The following is a 12,169-nucleotide window of genomic DNA, read 5'->3' on the forward strand; positions in this document are numbered from 1 at the left end:
TTCCCCTGCCAATTCTTTCTTTCACTACCCTATACTGCTCCTCATAAATACAGTTTCAACTTATTTAGGTAGTAGTAATAAGGAAAGGCATAGAATAAAGGGATTTTCAGGCTAATTTTTGGAGTAATTAGTCACTTTTAGTTGGAAACACAAAGGTGTGTAATGGTGGAAGGTACAAGAATAATGCAAGATGTAGTTAAAAACTCACTTGGGCAATATGACGGTAAGCTTAAAATATCTGAAATAGAAGTTTGCTCAGCAAGATACTTCTACAATAGAGTGTTAGAAACTAGAGATAGGGATACGCTAGCAGGGAGATGGTAAAAATTTTCTCTTGTAATAATTCAAAGGATCAAAAGCATCAGAACTAGGGTAATGAAAGTGGGAATGGCAATGAAGACAATGTTAGATATATAGGATTTGATAATAAGATATGAGGCAAAAGGAAATTTTATTGTGTTTCCCTACTATCATCTTCCTTAATCCTTCTTTCCTAAGAATATGTATTTACCGTGAGCTTTCTGATAAAAGCATGTTTCAGTGGAATGCATGTCCTGCACTGAATATTCATGTCCTTGCCTAATTAATATGAGCACATTTTTCTTGATATTGGTGCATTAAAGGCCACAAAACCATGTAGACCACTTCTAAATGCACTGCCACCAATATGTACTTAAATACAAACGTATCTTTACAATTTCACTTGAAATGTTTAAAATAACATTATAGTGATGAACTCAGCCCCAACTCATTCTTTCTGAATTTCATCATGAAGAAGTTATGTATCTCTCATGTTTCTAAATTCTTTATCGGACTCCATTTACCCTCAGATATCTCAGCATTACTTTTTCCATTCATAGACAATCCTTCAAAAGAGTTATGCATTCATTCTACCTTTTTCTTCCAATTCATGCTTGCTTTACTTGAAAACAAAACTTCACCTCCATAGACACACTAAAGCTACTCTTTTCAAGGTCAACAATAACCTCTAAATTGCCAAAGACTTGGTCAAGTCTTAGTTTACTGTATATATTAGTAATAATTGACACAGTTGATTATTGATGCACTTTTTCATTTGGATTCCAGGACACAAGACTCTCCTTGTTTTTCTCTCACCTCTCTGGCTGTGACTGCACCGTATTTTGTTGATTAATTCCCTTTGAGTTCTCCTAGAGTCCATCTTTATGTATCCTCTTGCCTTTTCTATTCAGACTCAGTCCCATGATAACCACTTATAGTTGCGTACTTCTAAAGTTCATCTGTATTTTGAAAATACAGCTAAATAGCTCTGATCAGTCTATTCTATTCTAAACAGATATCCTATTTTAATATCTACTATATTTCTCAACCCTTATATAATGAATAACTGGCATAATTTCCACTTCCCCATTTTGAAACTTGTCAGTCCTACAATAGTCTATATCACAATAAGTGGAGAGTTGTTTAGGTTAAAACTGAGAAGTCACTCTTGATTCCTTTCTTTCTCTCACATCTTTCTTATCCAATTTTCATCATTTCTAAATTCAAGCTGTATCGAGAATTCAAAAACTTCTTACCAATTTGCACTAATACCTTTCTTGTCAAAACCATCATCTTTCACCTAAATTATTGTAATTGCTCTCACTGCTTATACCTTATCTTATTGCAGTCTGTATTCCACACAGCATCCGTAGTTATCCTCATGAACCTAAGAGACATTGGGCCAATTTTCTGCTCAAGACACTCCAATTAATTTGTGGTGCCTTTAAACATACTTAAAATTCTTTGTCACTTCTCCCATCAAATGGTGAGATACGTGCCCTCGCACCTTGAGTTGCCATGTGTCTCATTTGGCCAATAGAGTACTGCAGAAGTGATGCTACAGGACTTTCAAAGGTAGTTTATTAAAGGATACACATTGGGCCAATTTTCTGCTCAAGACACTCCAATTAATTTGTGGTGCCTTTAAACATACTTAAAATTCTTTGTCACTTCTCCCATCAAATGGTGAGATACGTGCCCTCGCACCTTGAGTTGCCATGTGTCTCATTTGGCCAATAGAGTACTGCAGAAGTGATGCTACAGGACTTTCAAAGGTAGTTTATTAAAGGAATGCAGTTTTTGCCTTCTTACCTGGAATATTCCCTTACAACACTGAGATGCCATGGAAGAAATCCAACTACCATGAGTGTGCTTTGCTGAAGAGGCCAAGTTTGACTGCTATGGTTGTTGACCCTAGTCTACCTTTCCATCTCTCTCTACCTAGGTGTCAAACATGCAAGTGAATCTTCTCTGGAACAGCTCAAGTGGCCTTTCTGCCAGTGAATGCGAACAAGTGACCTTGTCAAATGGACCAGAACATTCACTCAACAAAATAAATCTATCTAGCCCACAAAAATTATAAACTATAATTAATTTGTCATTGTTTTAAATTACTACATTTGAGGAATAATAGGCTTATATTATTTAGTTTAAGAATCTAACTCTTTTCAAATTTAATACAATGAAATCTAAATTCTGAATCAATATCCCTAAACCATCTCTTTTACTAGGCTTCCCTAATCCAATTAATGGCAACTTCATTATTTATTGTTTAAGGTGGACAACATAATGGGGTTTTTGTTTGTTTTCTGTGCTAAAGGGTATGTGTACTTACCAGAGAGAGAGACAGAGACAAAGAAAGAGGGACAGAATACAACAGGCCCCTGTGGAATGGTCAATCCACTATTTCTTCTCCATTTCTCTCTCTTTTCAGGATTTTGGACATGCATGCAAAAGTAACCAATGTGTTTCTCAAGACAGTGGGTCCAGGATATAAACATGTAGTCAGCCTTGCAAGATCCAGCTGCTTTAACGACTAGGCCACAGGCTGGCCCATGATATTTTGATATATATAGTATAATGTTTACTACCATCAAGCAAATGAACATATTATCACCTCACATAGTTACATGTGAGCGTGTGAGTGTATGTGTGTGCATGTGTGTGCGTGTGTGTGTGAAGAGTACCTAAACTCTACTCTCTTACCAAATTTCCAGTATACAATACAATAGAATTAACTACAGTTATCACAGTAAATGTCTAGATTTATTCATCCCACACAACTACCACATTGCACCTTTTCACCTACATCTTCCCGTATCCTTTCCCTTGCCCAGCGCAGGACACCATTGTTCTAGTCTCTGCTTCTATGTGTTCAACTTTTTTAATCCACATATAAGTGAGGTCAGGCAGCATTCTCTTTCTGTGTTTTACTTCTTTTTTTCCTTTTTTTTAAAATTGCCAGATGGTGCATGCACTCAGCAGAGAAAGAGGGGTAGCGAGAAAGCACGCTCAAGTGGACTGTGATCAGGCTGCAATCCCTTTTCCATCATTCTCCTTCCTGTCAAGATTTTGGAAACGCAAACACATCCCTGATGTGTTCTCAAGCCATCGGGCTAGACTTACACTGCCGTCACCAATGTGGGATCCAATTTTTTTAATCTCTGAGTCACAGGGTCTGCCCCATGTTTAGCTTATTTCACATAGCATAATATCCTCTAGGTTAATCTATGTTGCTAAAAAGGACAAGATCTTTTTTAAAGGCTGAATAATATCTTACTGTATGTATATATATGCCAGAATTTGTATACTCATCCATCAACAGACACAGAGATTAATTCCATACCTTGGTTATTATGATAATACTGCAATGAACATGGGAACACAGAAATCTCTACACAGAACTGATTTCATTTTCTTTCAGCATGGAAATACAAATACAAACTAAAATGAGGGCTAACCACAATGGTGCAGAAGAAGGCCACCACTGTACAATGCCGGAGCCACATGGGAGTCCTTGATTCAGATCCAAGATTGATCTAAAGAACATAAGTGAGTCCATATGCACTTCTGACCCTGGCTGACTGGGAGGCTGGGGAGAGGATTGTGGCATGGCACAGCCCTGTTCAGGGCTACTCATCCCCTTAAAAATCAAATATGAAAAAGAAGTACAATGGAATATGACCCTATCCTTGTCAGAATGGTTACTCTCAAAAAGATGAAAGATAAGCATTGGCAAGATTGTGGAGAAAAGGGAGCTTTACACACTGTTGGTGGGGATGTAAATTAATACAGTCACAAATACAAAACAAAACAAAAACAAAAACAAAACAAAACCAGTTTGGGAGTTCTTTGAAAAAAATAATATTAGAACTTCCATTCTTTAAATCTGTTAGGCCAAAACTTTGAAGTTAGCCTTGATTCTTTTAGTTCCTCTCATATTCCACATATGATCCCCAGCAAATATTCCTGGTTCTACCTTTATATTATCTTCTAAACAGGACCGTGTCTCACTACTTCCACTACTACTACACCGGTCTGAGCCATAGTCATTTTTCATCCATATTATTATAATAGCCGATCAACTCAATGCCCACCCTCAGCACATTTAACAGAAATTGGAAATACTCCTATAGTACATATCTTTAAAAATGAATTTTAACAGTGATCTGCTTCCTTACACAATAAATTATCATTGAAATTATTGTCCCTTTAGTTGTCTTTTGCTTCTCTTAAATATTTTCAGAGCTGGTAGGAAGTAGGACTTGCCCAAATCTGAGAACGGTTCATACCCAGACATCTTCAGATAACACAAAGGCATTTCTTATTTTCCTCTGTTTACCTGGGAGATGAGAAACTACATTGTTTCCAAGGCACTGCTTTAGATTTGAAAAACAACATTGTAATTGGATGAGAGTAGAGGCATAAGAACTCTATTAGAATCTCCTGGGAGTCTTTTCAAAAACCACACACAAATGCATGCACATAAGCACACTCACTCCCTTAGACAAAGGTAATCCTGAATTGAATCACTTTGCCCAAACTTGGCTTCTTTCTAGACTCTAATTAACATTGTACGGTACACAGAGAATTTAAATCTTTATATTGTAGATAGACAGCTTCTACTGAATAATCATGCATATCTTCTTAACAGTAATACAATTTTGCTAAGGAAAACAAGACCAGGTAGATGAAATACAATGAGTACCTTGGTAAATTAGTAGAAAAACATGAAATCCCTGTGACTATTGGAGAAGATGGATGGCACCTCTGTTCGCTTATGGTCGTATTGGGCAATATTGTTATTCAGTATACCTCTACCTTTTTCTTTCAACTGTTCAGAACACATACAGAAAGAACAAATATTACACACATTTATGCATGTGTGCACACCCTGAAACATGCCCCCTACACAAGCACCCATACTGAATTCCTTATCATTTAGCTCACAGAACTCCAACGGACTTGGAAATATTTCATACCAATATTTTAAATAGAAAGATAACCAAATTACCATCAGGTAGAGTTGACATAACAATTTGCAGGGACCAGCAGTTAGCATAATGGCTATGTCACTGGACTCCCATGTAGTTGACCACACTTCAAGTCCTGGACCCAGTGGCTTAAACTCACGCTGGGAGTGTGTACGTGTGTGCCCAAGAGCCCGAGGAATGCGGCGTGGCCATCCCCCCTGGGGGGTGACTTCTTCTCGCTTTATGTCTCTCTGTCTCTCTGTCTTGCTGGCGAGCGCACATGCCCTATAGCAAAAAAAAAAAAAAAAAGAAAAAAAGAAAAAAACAATTTGCAGCCCCAAATGTGATCTTGTGTGTGTGTGTGTGTGTGTGTGTGTGTGTGTGTGTGTGTCTGTCTGTCTGTCACTTTAGTACTTTACCTCCTTTCGAATATAGATTTAGATAGGGGAAAGTCAGAGTGTAGAAAGAAAATAATGGATGTAATTTAATGACTGTACAATGTGATAAAGTAGAAATTAGTATTTTTTTGTCTTATGAGTTAATTGAGACTGCATTTTAAGTCATATCCTCTGTAATGAAGAATGAAGAACAAGGTCAAATTGTGCCATGTCTGGGTGACATACAGAACAATGGAATGTCTAGACTGCAGGGACCAGGTCTTCATGGAACTTTGGAAGCTTCATTTAACACAAATAATTTCTATGTACTCTTGACATTAGGAATAGCTGCACATTTTGCATTTCCAAGTGAACTCTGTCCTCACATAACGATATTTTCATCCTTGTGAATCTACTGTTGCCCTCTCTCCTTGTACATTGTTTTCAAGATGAACTTTTTCTGCCAACATGATGTATTTTAAAAGTAAATAATTTATAGAGAACTGGGGAAGAGAAAGAATGGAGGGTTAACTGCCTGCAGAAACCTGTGCTCTCGAGGTTTATCATCTGTGAACCTCTTAGATAGAATTATAGCCTTATATATGCTGAGTGACCTAAAAAGAATCAGGTGAATACTAAAGGACATTTTTGTTCAGATTTGTTACTATTGGAGTAAATTAAATTTTACATGAAAAATGAAGGAGAAAAATAAGTTTAATCAGATACCGTCACTGAATATCACAACATAACCTAACTAGGTCAGTTGTGTTCTTCTTAAGAAAACTGATATTTGTCATCATTTTATTGGTTTTAGTTTCCAAATCCAGTATACTCTAGAAGTTGTTACTTTTATCTCCCTAGTTACTATGACTGAACTTCAGGGGAACTGGTAATCTGAACCTCCATGTTTCCCCAAAGCTTGTTTTTCTTAATCAGATTATAGCATGATTCTTCCTATAACTAGATATATCTTTTCAAATAAAAGAAATTATTACAATACATTATTACTTATAAACAGTAAAGATTATTATGGACCAATTTTCATACTCTGGAATAAGATTTAATGCGTGCACAGTTGAATGAAAATTAATACAATTAAAATTTTTACGTTGTTTTTGAATACTCACTATGTGTTAATATAATCATTGTTTAATCTGCCTACTGTTATATTGTGAATTTTAGCAGAGTGCACAATTTATCCTTTATTTAATTGGTCTTTATTGAGTGTTTACTGTGTGCCATACACTGTGCCAGGAATTAGGAATGCAGAGATTATGAAGTCATTTATCACAACTTCAAAAAGCTCATAATAATAACTCAGTAAGAACCACTGAATATTTCAGTGCTGGGGCAAACACATTGAATTGTTCAACTGTCTATGCTTGCACGTGCATAGAATAGTTTATTTAATTGGTCTTTATTGAGTGTTTACTGTGTGCCATACACTGTGCCAGGAATTAGGAATGCAGAGATTATGAAGTCATTTATCACAACTTCAAAAAGCTCATAATAATAACTCAGTAAGAACCACTGAATATTTCAGTGCTGGGGCAAACACATTGAATTGTTCAACTGTCTATGCTTGCACGTGCATAGAATAGCTGTGTAAGGATTGTAAGAAACTAGTAAAGTTTTGCCTAAAATACAGGGATGACTAGCATGAAAGTCTGTAATCTTTTGTGAAATTGCAGTTTATCATTAATTCTTATCTGTGAGTTATTTCTAAAATAATTATTTATTTTATTTTATTAATTATTGTTATTCTAATTCACTAGAGAGAGATGGGGGAGGTGAGAAAACGAGCCACCAGGTCTGGGACTCAAACTGTGGTTGACACACACACACACACACCTTGCATGAGTTTATTTTTCTTTCTTTTTCTTTTTTGAGAGGTTTTTGCTATAGGGCACATGGGCTCGCCAGAAAGAGAGAGACAGAGAGACAGAAAACAAAAAAATCACCCCATGCAGGAATGGCCACGCCGCAATCCCTCTTGCTCCATTCTCCTTTTGGAACCTTGGGCACACACACACACATGCACCTGGAGTGAGTTTAAGCCACTGGGTCTGGGACTCGAATCACAGTCTATTACATGGGAGTCCAGCGATATAACCATTATACCAACTGCTGGTCCCCTGGTATGAGTTTTATGCTGACAAGTCTGATTCTAACTGCAGTAGACTACGTGAGAATCCAGTGACATAACCAATGTTAGGGTCCTGAGATCGATCTAACCATTGGTGACGCAGAAAAGATGACAACAATGCAATTACGTAAGAGACTTTTATTTTTCCAGCTAGTTGGGGTCCGAGTTTCTGCCTGACGCAGCAGGCTTTCAACAATGACTCCGAGCCTAAGATAAAGAGATCTTTTATAGCTCAGAATTGCAATGCAGGAAGTACAGCCAGTAATTTTCCACTTGAGGGAAGTGGGTGTGTGAAGGCCAGCTGTCACTATATGTTTAGGTTTAGATTAGGACTTTCAGTTGAGGTCAGGTTGACCTGGCCCTGGCATCGTCAGGGCCCATCCACATTTTGTTTATTTATGTGGACTCAGATTCCTCAGGTTCTGTCCTTGAGGGTCTAACATGGGGGTGGTTATGTCAATTCGGCCTAACATTCCCCTCCTTGTATATAACGAGGAATCATTCTCATTACTATTGTCAAGCAAGTTACAGAAGCAGAGAAGCATAAGGTTAGGAATTTAAAGAATATTACTATCGTTATTAGTAAGTTGGGCTTAATTTTATTTCTGGACCAGAAGTTAAGCAAGGTTAAGGTGATTTTTTATTTTTTTCTAGGTTTTTATTAATTGTTAGTATTTATACACATTCTAGAATAGGACTTTCAGTTGAGGTCAGGTTGACCTGACTCTGGCATTGTCAGGGCCCATCTGCACTTTATTTACTTATGTGGTCTCAGACTCCTCGGGTTCTGTCCTTGAGGGTCTAACATGGTGGTGGTTATGTCAATTCGGCCTAACACCATTATGCCATCTGCTGATCCCTTATTATTTTAATTTGATCAGAGAAACAGAGAGAAAGAAGGAAAGTAAGAAACCAAGCCTCCAGTTCTGAGACTCAAATCATGATCAGCCATGTGGGAATCCAGTACCTTAACTACCATGCCACTTGCCAACGCACTGTAAGATATTTTTTATAAATATCACCTATGTTTTTGGGTACAACTGAAATTGCAACTATTTTACCAATGTATTCTTAATGAACTGTTTGTTGAAAAAAATAAAAAAGAACTAGTAAATGATTTGTTTCTGAAGTAGAATACTAAATAACTACCTGTTATTTTTTTGTTCAAGAATTATACTTATTTAATTTTATTTATTTACTTACTTATTTTAATTGGACCAGAGAGGGACAGAGAGAGAGAGAGACGGAGGGAGAGAAAGAGAGAAAGCCACCAGGTTCGGGTCTCGAACCACAGTCAGTCACTTGGGAGTCCAACATCCTTAACCATCACGTCACCTGCCAGCTCCATAACTATTATTTGAATGTTTTCCCCCAAAATTCATGTGTTAAAACCATTAAGAGGTCAAGACCTTAATCTAGCTATGGAATTAAGAGGTAACATATTTGAGAGATGATTAATATTAAATATGGTTATCAAGGATTGCCACACCCAAATGGGTTTATAAAAAGAGCGACCAGCAGTTGGCATAATGGCTACATCACTGGAGTCCTATGTAGTCGACCCCAGTTTGAGTTTCGGACCCAGTGGCTTGAACTCACGCTGGGCGCATGTGCATGCATGCCCCCAATCCCAAGAGGATAACAAAGGAGAAGAGATTGTGGTGTGGTCATCCCCCCACGGGGTGATTTCTCGCTTTCTGTCTCTGTCTCTCTCTGTCTTTCTGGTGAGCTCACTCACCCTATAGCAAAAACCTCTCAAAAAAAAAAAATAAAATAAAAGAGGGAATGAGACCAGAACAGACATACATGGACACTGACATGTGTTCTCTTGCTCTCTTGCCATGTAATGTCCTCCAGCAGTAAAGTAGATAAACCCCTCACCACATATGGTCCTTTGACCTTGAACCTCCACATCATGAACTAAATAAACTTCTATTTTTTATAAATTACTGAGACTAAATTATTTCCTTTATGAGCACCACAACAGACTAGAACACTAGGGAAAGGGAAGTAAGATTCACATTTCAGTGTTTATCTTCTGATAATTTTAGAATTTTCTATGAACTGGGAAGGCAGGTGGCATAGTGATTTAGGTGTTGGATTCCCACATGGATGACCACAGTTCAAGTTCCAGACCTGACAACTTGCTTGCTCATGTTCCTTCTCTTTCTCTTTCTCTGTCTCTCTCTCTCTCACTGGTAAAATTTTTAAAAAGAATAATAATAAAATAAATAAGTAATTTCAAATAAATAAATAAAATAATTTTCTATGAACTAAGTTTATTGCGTCATTGGAAAACTTATGATGTATTTTTGTTTTTCTATGCAAAAATGTGTCATGACCTTTCCACTGACCAAGTACTACACATTAAAATATAAAATATTTAGGGTCAGTAGGTGGCATAATGGTTAAGGCACTGGGCTCCCACATGGTCAACCATGGTTGGAGTCCTAGATCCAGTGACTTGAAATTTACACAGGGCGCATGTGCATGTGTGCCCAAATTCACAAAAGGAGAATGGAGGAGAAGGGATTACAATGTGGCCATCCTTCCGGGGGGAGTATTTCTTGCTTTCTGTCTCTCTGTCTCTCTCTCACTAGCACATATGCTCTATAGAAAATTTCTCTGTCTAAAACATACACACACACTCACACACACACATAAAACACACACATGTATGTGTGTATATATATGTATATATACACACACGTATATGTGTATATGTGTGTGTTACGTATGTATGTGTATATATATATATATATATATATATATATATATATACACATTTATACTCCTCTTGTCTCAGCCCATAAAAACAGGCTTATCAAAGTAACAGGTAACTTTTTAGCAACATTCATCTGTTTTAGAGATAAAGGATAGGGTAATTGAAGCCATACAATTTGGTAAGATTACCCAAAGTGAGATAAGGTGTAAATCTACCAAAGAATGTTATATAGAGAGACAGAGGACCCAACAAAGAAAATTGAGAATGAGTATGATGAATATGAATACCCATCAAAATAATGAAAGCCAGGAGAGTGCAAAATAAGAATGCACAATATTCAATTGCTGTTAAGAAATCAAGAAAGACAAGAACTAGAAAATTTTTGTTGTATGAATAATATGGAGATGGGGTGATATATACTAGAGTAATTTCAATGCTATCTTTAGGGATACAGGCTGATTGGACTAGCTGGAAGAACATGGACGTAGCAAGTAATGAAATCTACAAAGTTTAGCTATAAAAAGGAGAAAGATTTGGGGCCAGCAGACAGCATAGAGGTTATATTGTGGATTCCCACATGGCTAACCATAGTTCAAGTCCCAGACTTGGTATCTTGAAAATCACACCAGGTATGTATGTATGTGTGCCCAAGATCCCAGAAGGATAATGAAGGAGGACAGATTTGTGGCATGGCCCTCCCACCCAAGGACTGATTTCTCACTTTTTCTCTCACTGTTCTTATCTTTCTCTCTCACCAGCAAAATATGCACCCTAAGGCAAAAAATGTCTTATGAGATGGAGGAGAATTTTATTTTTTTAAGTGAGAAAACGTTGAGGGGAAGATACTTTAGGGAAATAAAGGTGTGAAGATTAAATTAAAAAAAAAAAGGAAAGAAAGACTCCAAAATAGTTATTTGAGAAAGCAGAAGAGAATGATAACTAGCTTATTGTTAAAGAAGGTATTAATTAGCATTACACAGAAGAAAGATACCAGTATAACAGAAGAACATACACATGTGGGCTCAGACAATCTGTAAATTTGTTGACAAAAAGGAGCTAAAGTCATCTGCCTAGTATGGGGAATGAAAAAGAAGAAAAGGACATTTGAAAAGACTGGATAAGATTTAAATAATTTCTTCAGTAAATCTGAGAGAACTAAGTAAAGGTGCAGAGGTAAATTCTTAACAGGCACTGGAGAATCAGGTAAGATTGAAGACGAGGATGTATGCAGCATTAGACTACTAGACTACATGGTTATGTGACTTTCTCTAGCAGTGATCAAGTGGTCAACAAACCAGAATTGGGGTCAGGGGAAGGTAATTGGATTTATACATGGCAGACAGTTGTGACCAAAGGGCAATAATGAACTAAGAAAGTTGGAGAAAGCCTGTGTGTGTATGTGTGTGTTTTAGATCACTTATTTAATATTCTCAAGCAGGTATCCCATGGGTATCAAACATAGCCTCATTAAATCTAAAACCATTATCACCAAAATTCTTGCTCCTCTTTCTGTATGTTTATGTTATCACAGATCTGTTTGCTTTGTGTCACTAATCATATAGCCATACTTCTATCTAGAAGCCTGTTGCCATTTTTTAATAATTATTTAGTTTTATCTATTCATTCATTTATTTTAATTTGACCAGAC

At 36.9% G+C, this 12,169-nt stretch overlaps 1 pseudogene; it reads left to right on the forward strand.

Moving 5' to 3' along the window:
- Positions 1–217: 217 nt before the first annotated feature.
- LOC106733527 (cytochrome c, somatic pseudogene) overlaps positions 218–12,169 on the forward strand; it is a 21,760-nt pseudogene continuing 9,808 nt past the window's right edge.

This window comes from Tupaia chinensis, unplaced genomic scaffold (assembly GCF_000334495.1).
Source record: "Tupaia chinensis unplaced genomic scaffold, TupChi_1.0 Scaffold143996_1, whole genome shotgun sequence".
NCBI classification, from domain to species: domain Eukaryota; kingdom Metazoa; phylum Chordata; class Mammalia; order Scandentia; family Tupaiidae; genus Tupaia; species Tupaia belangeri.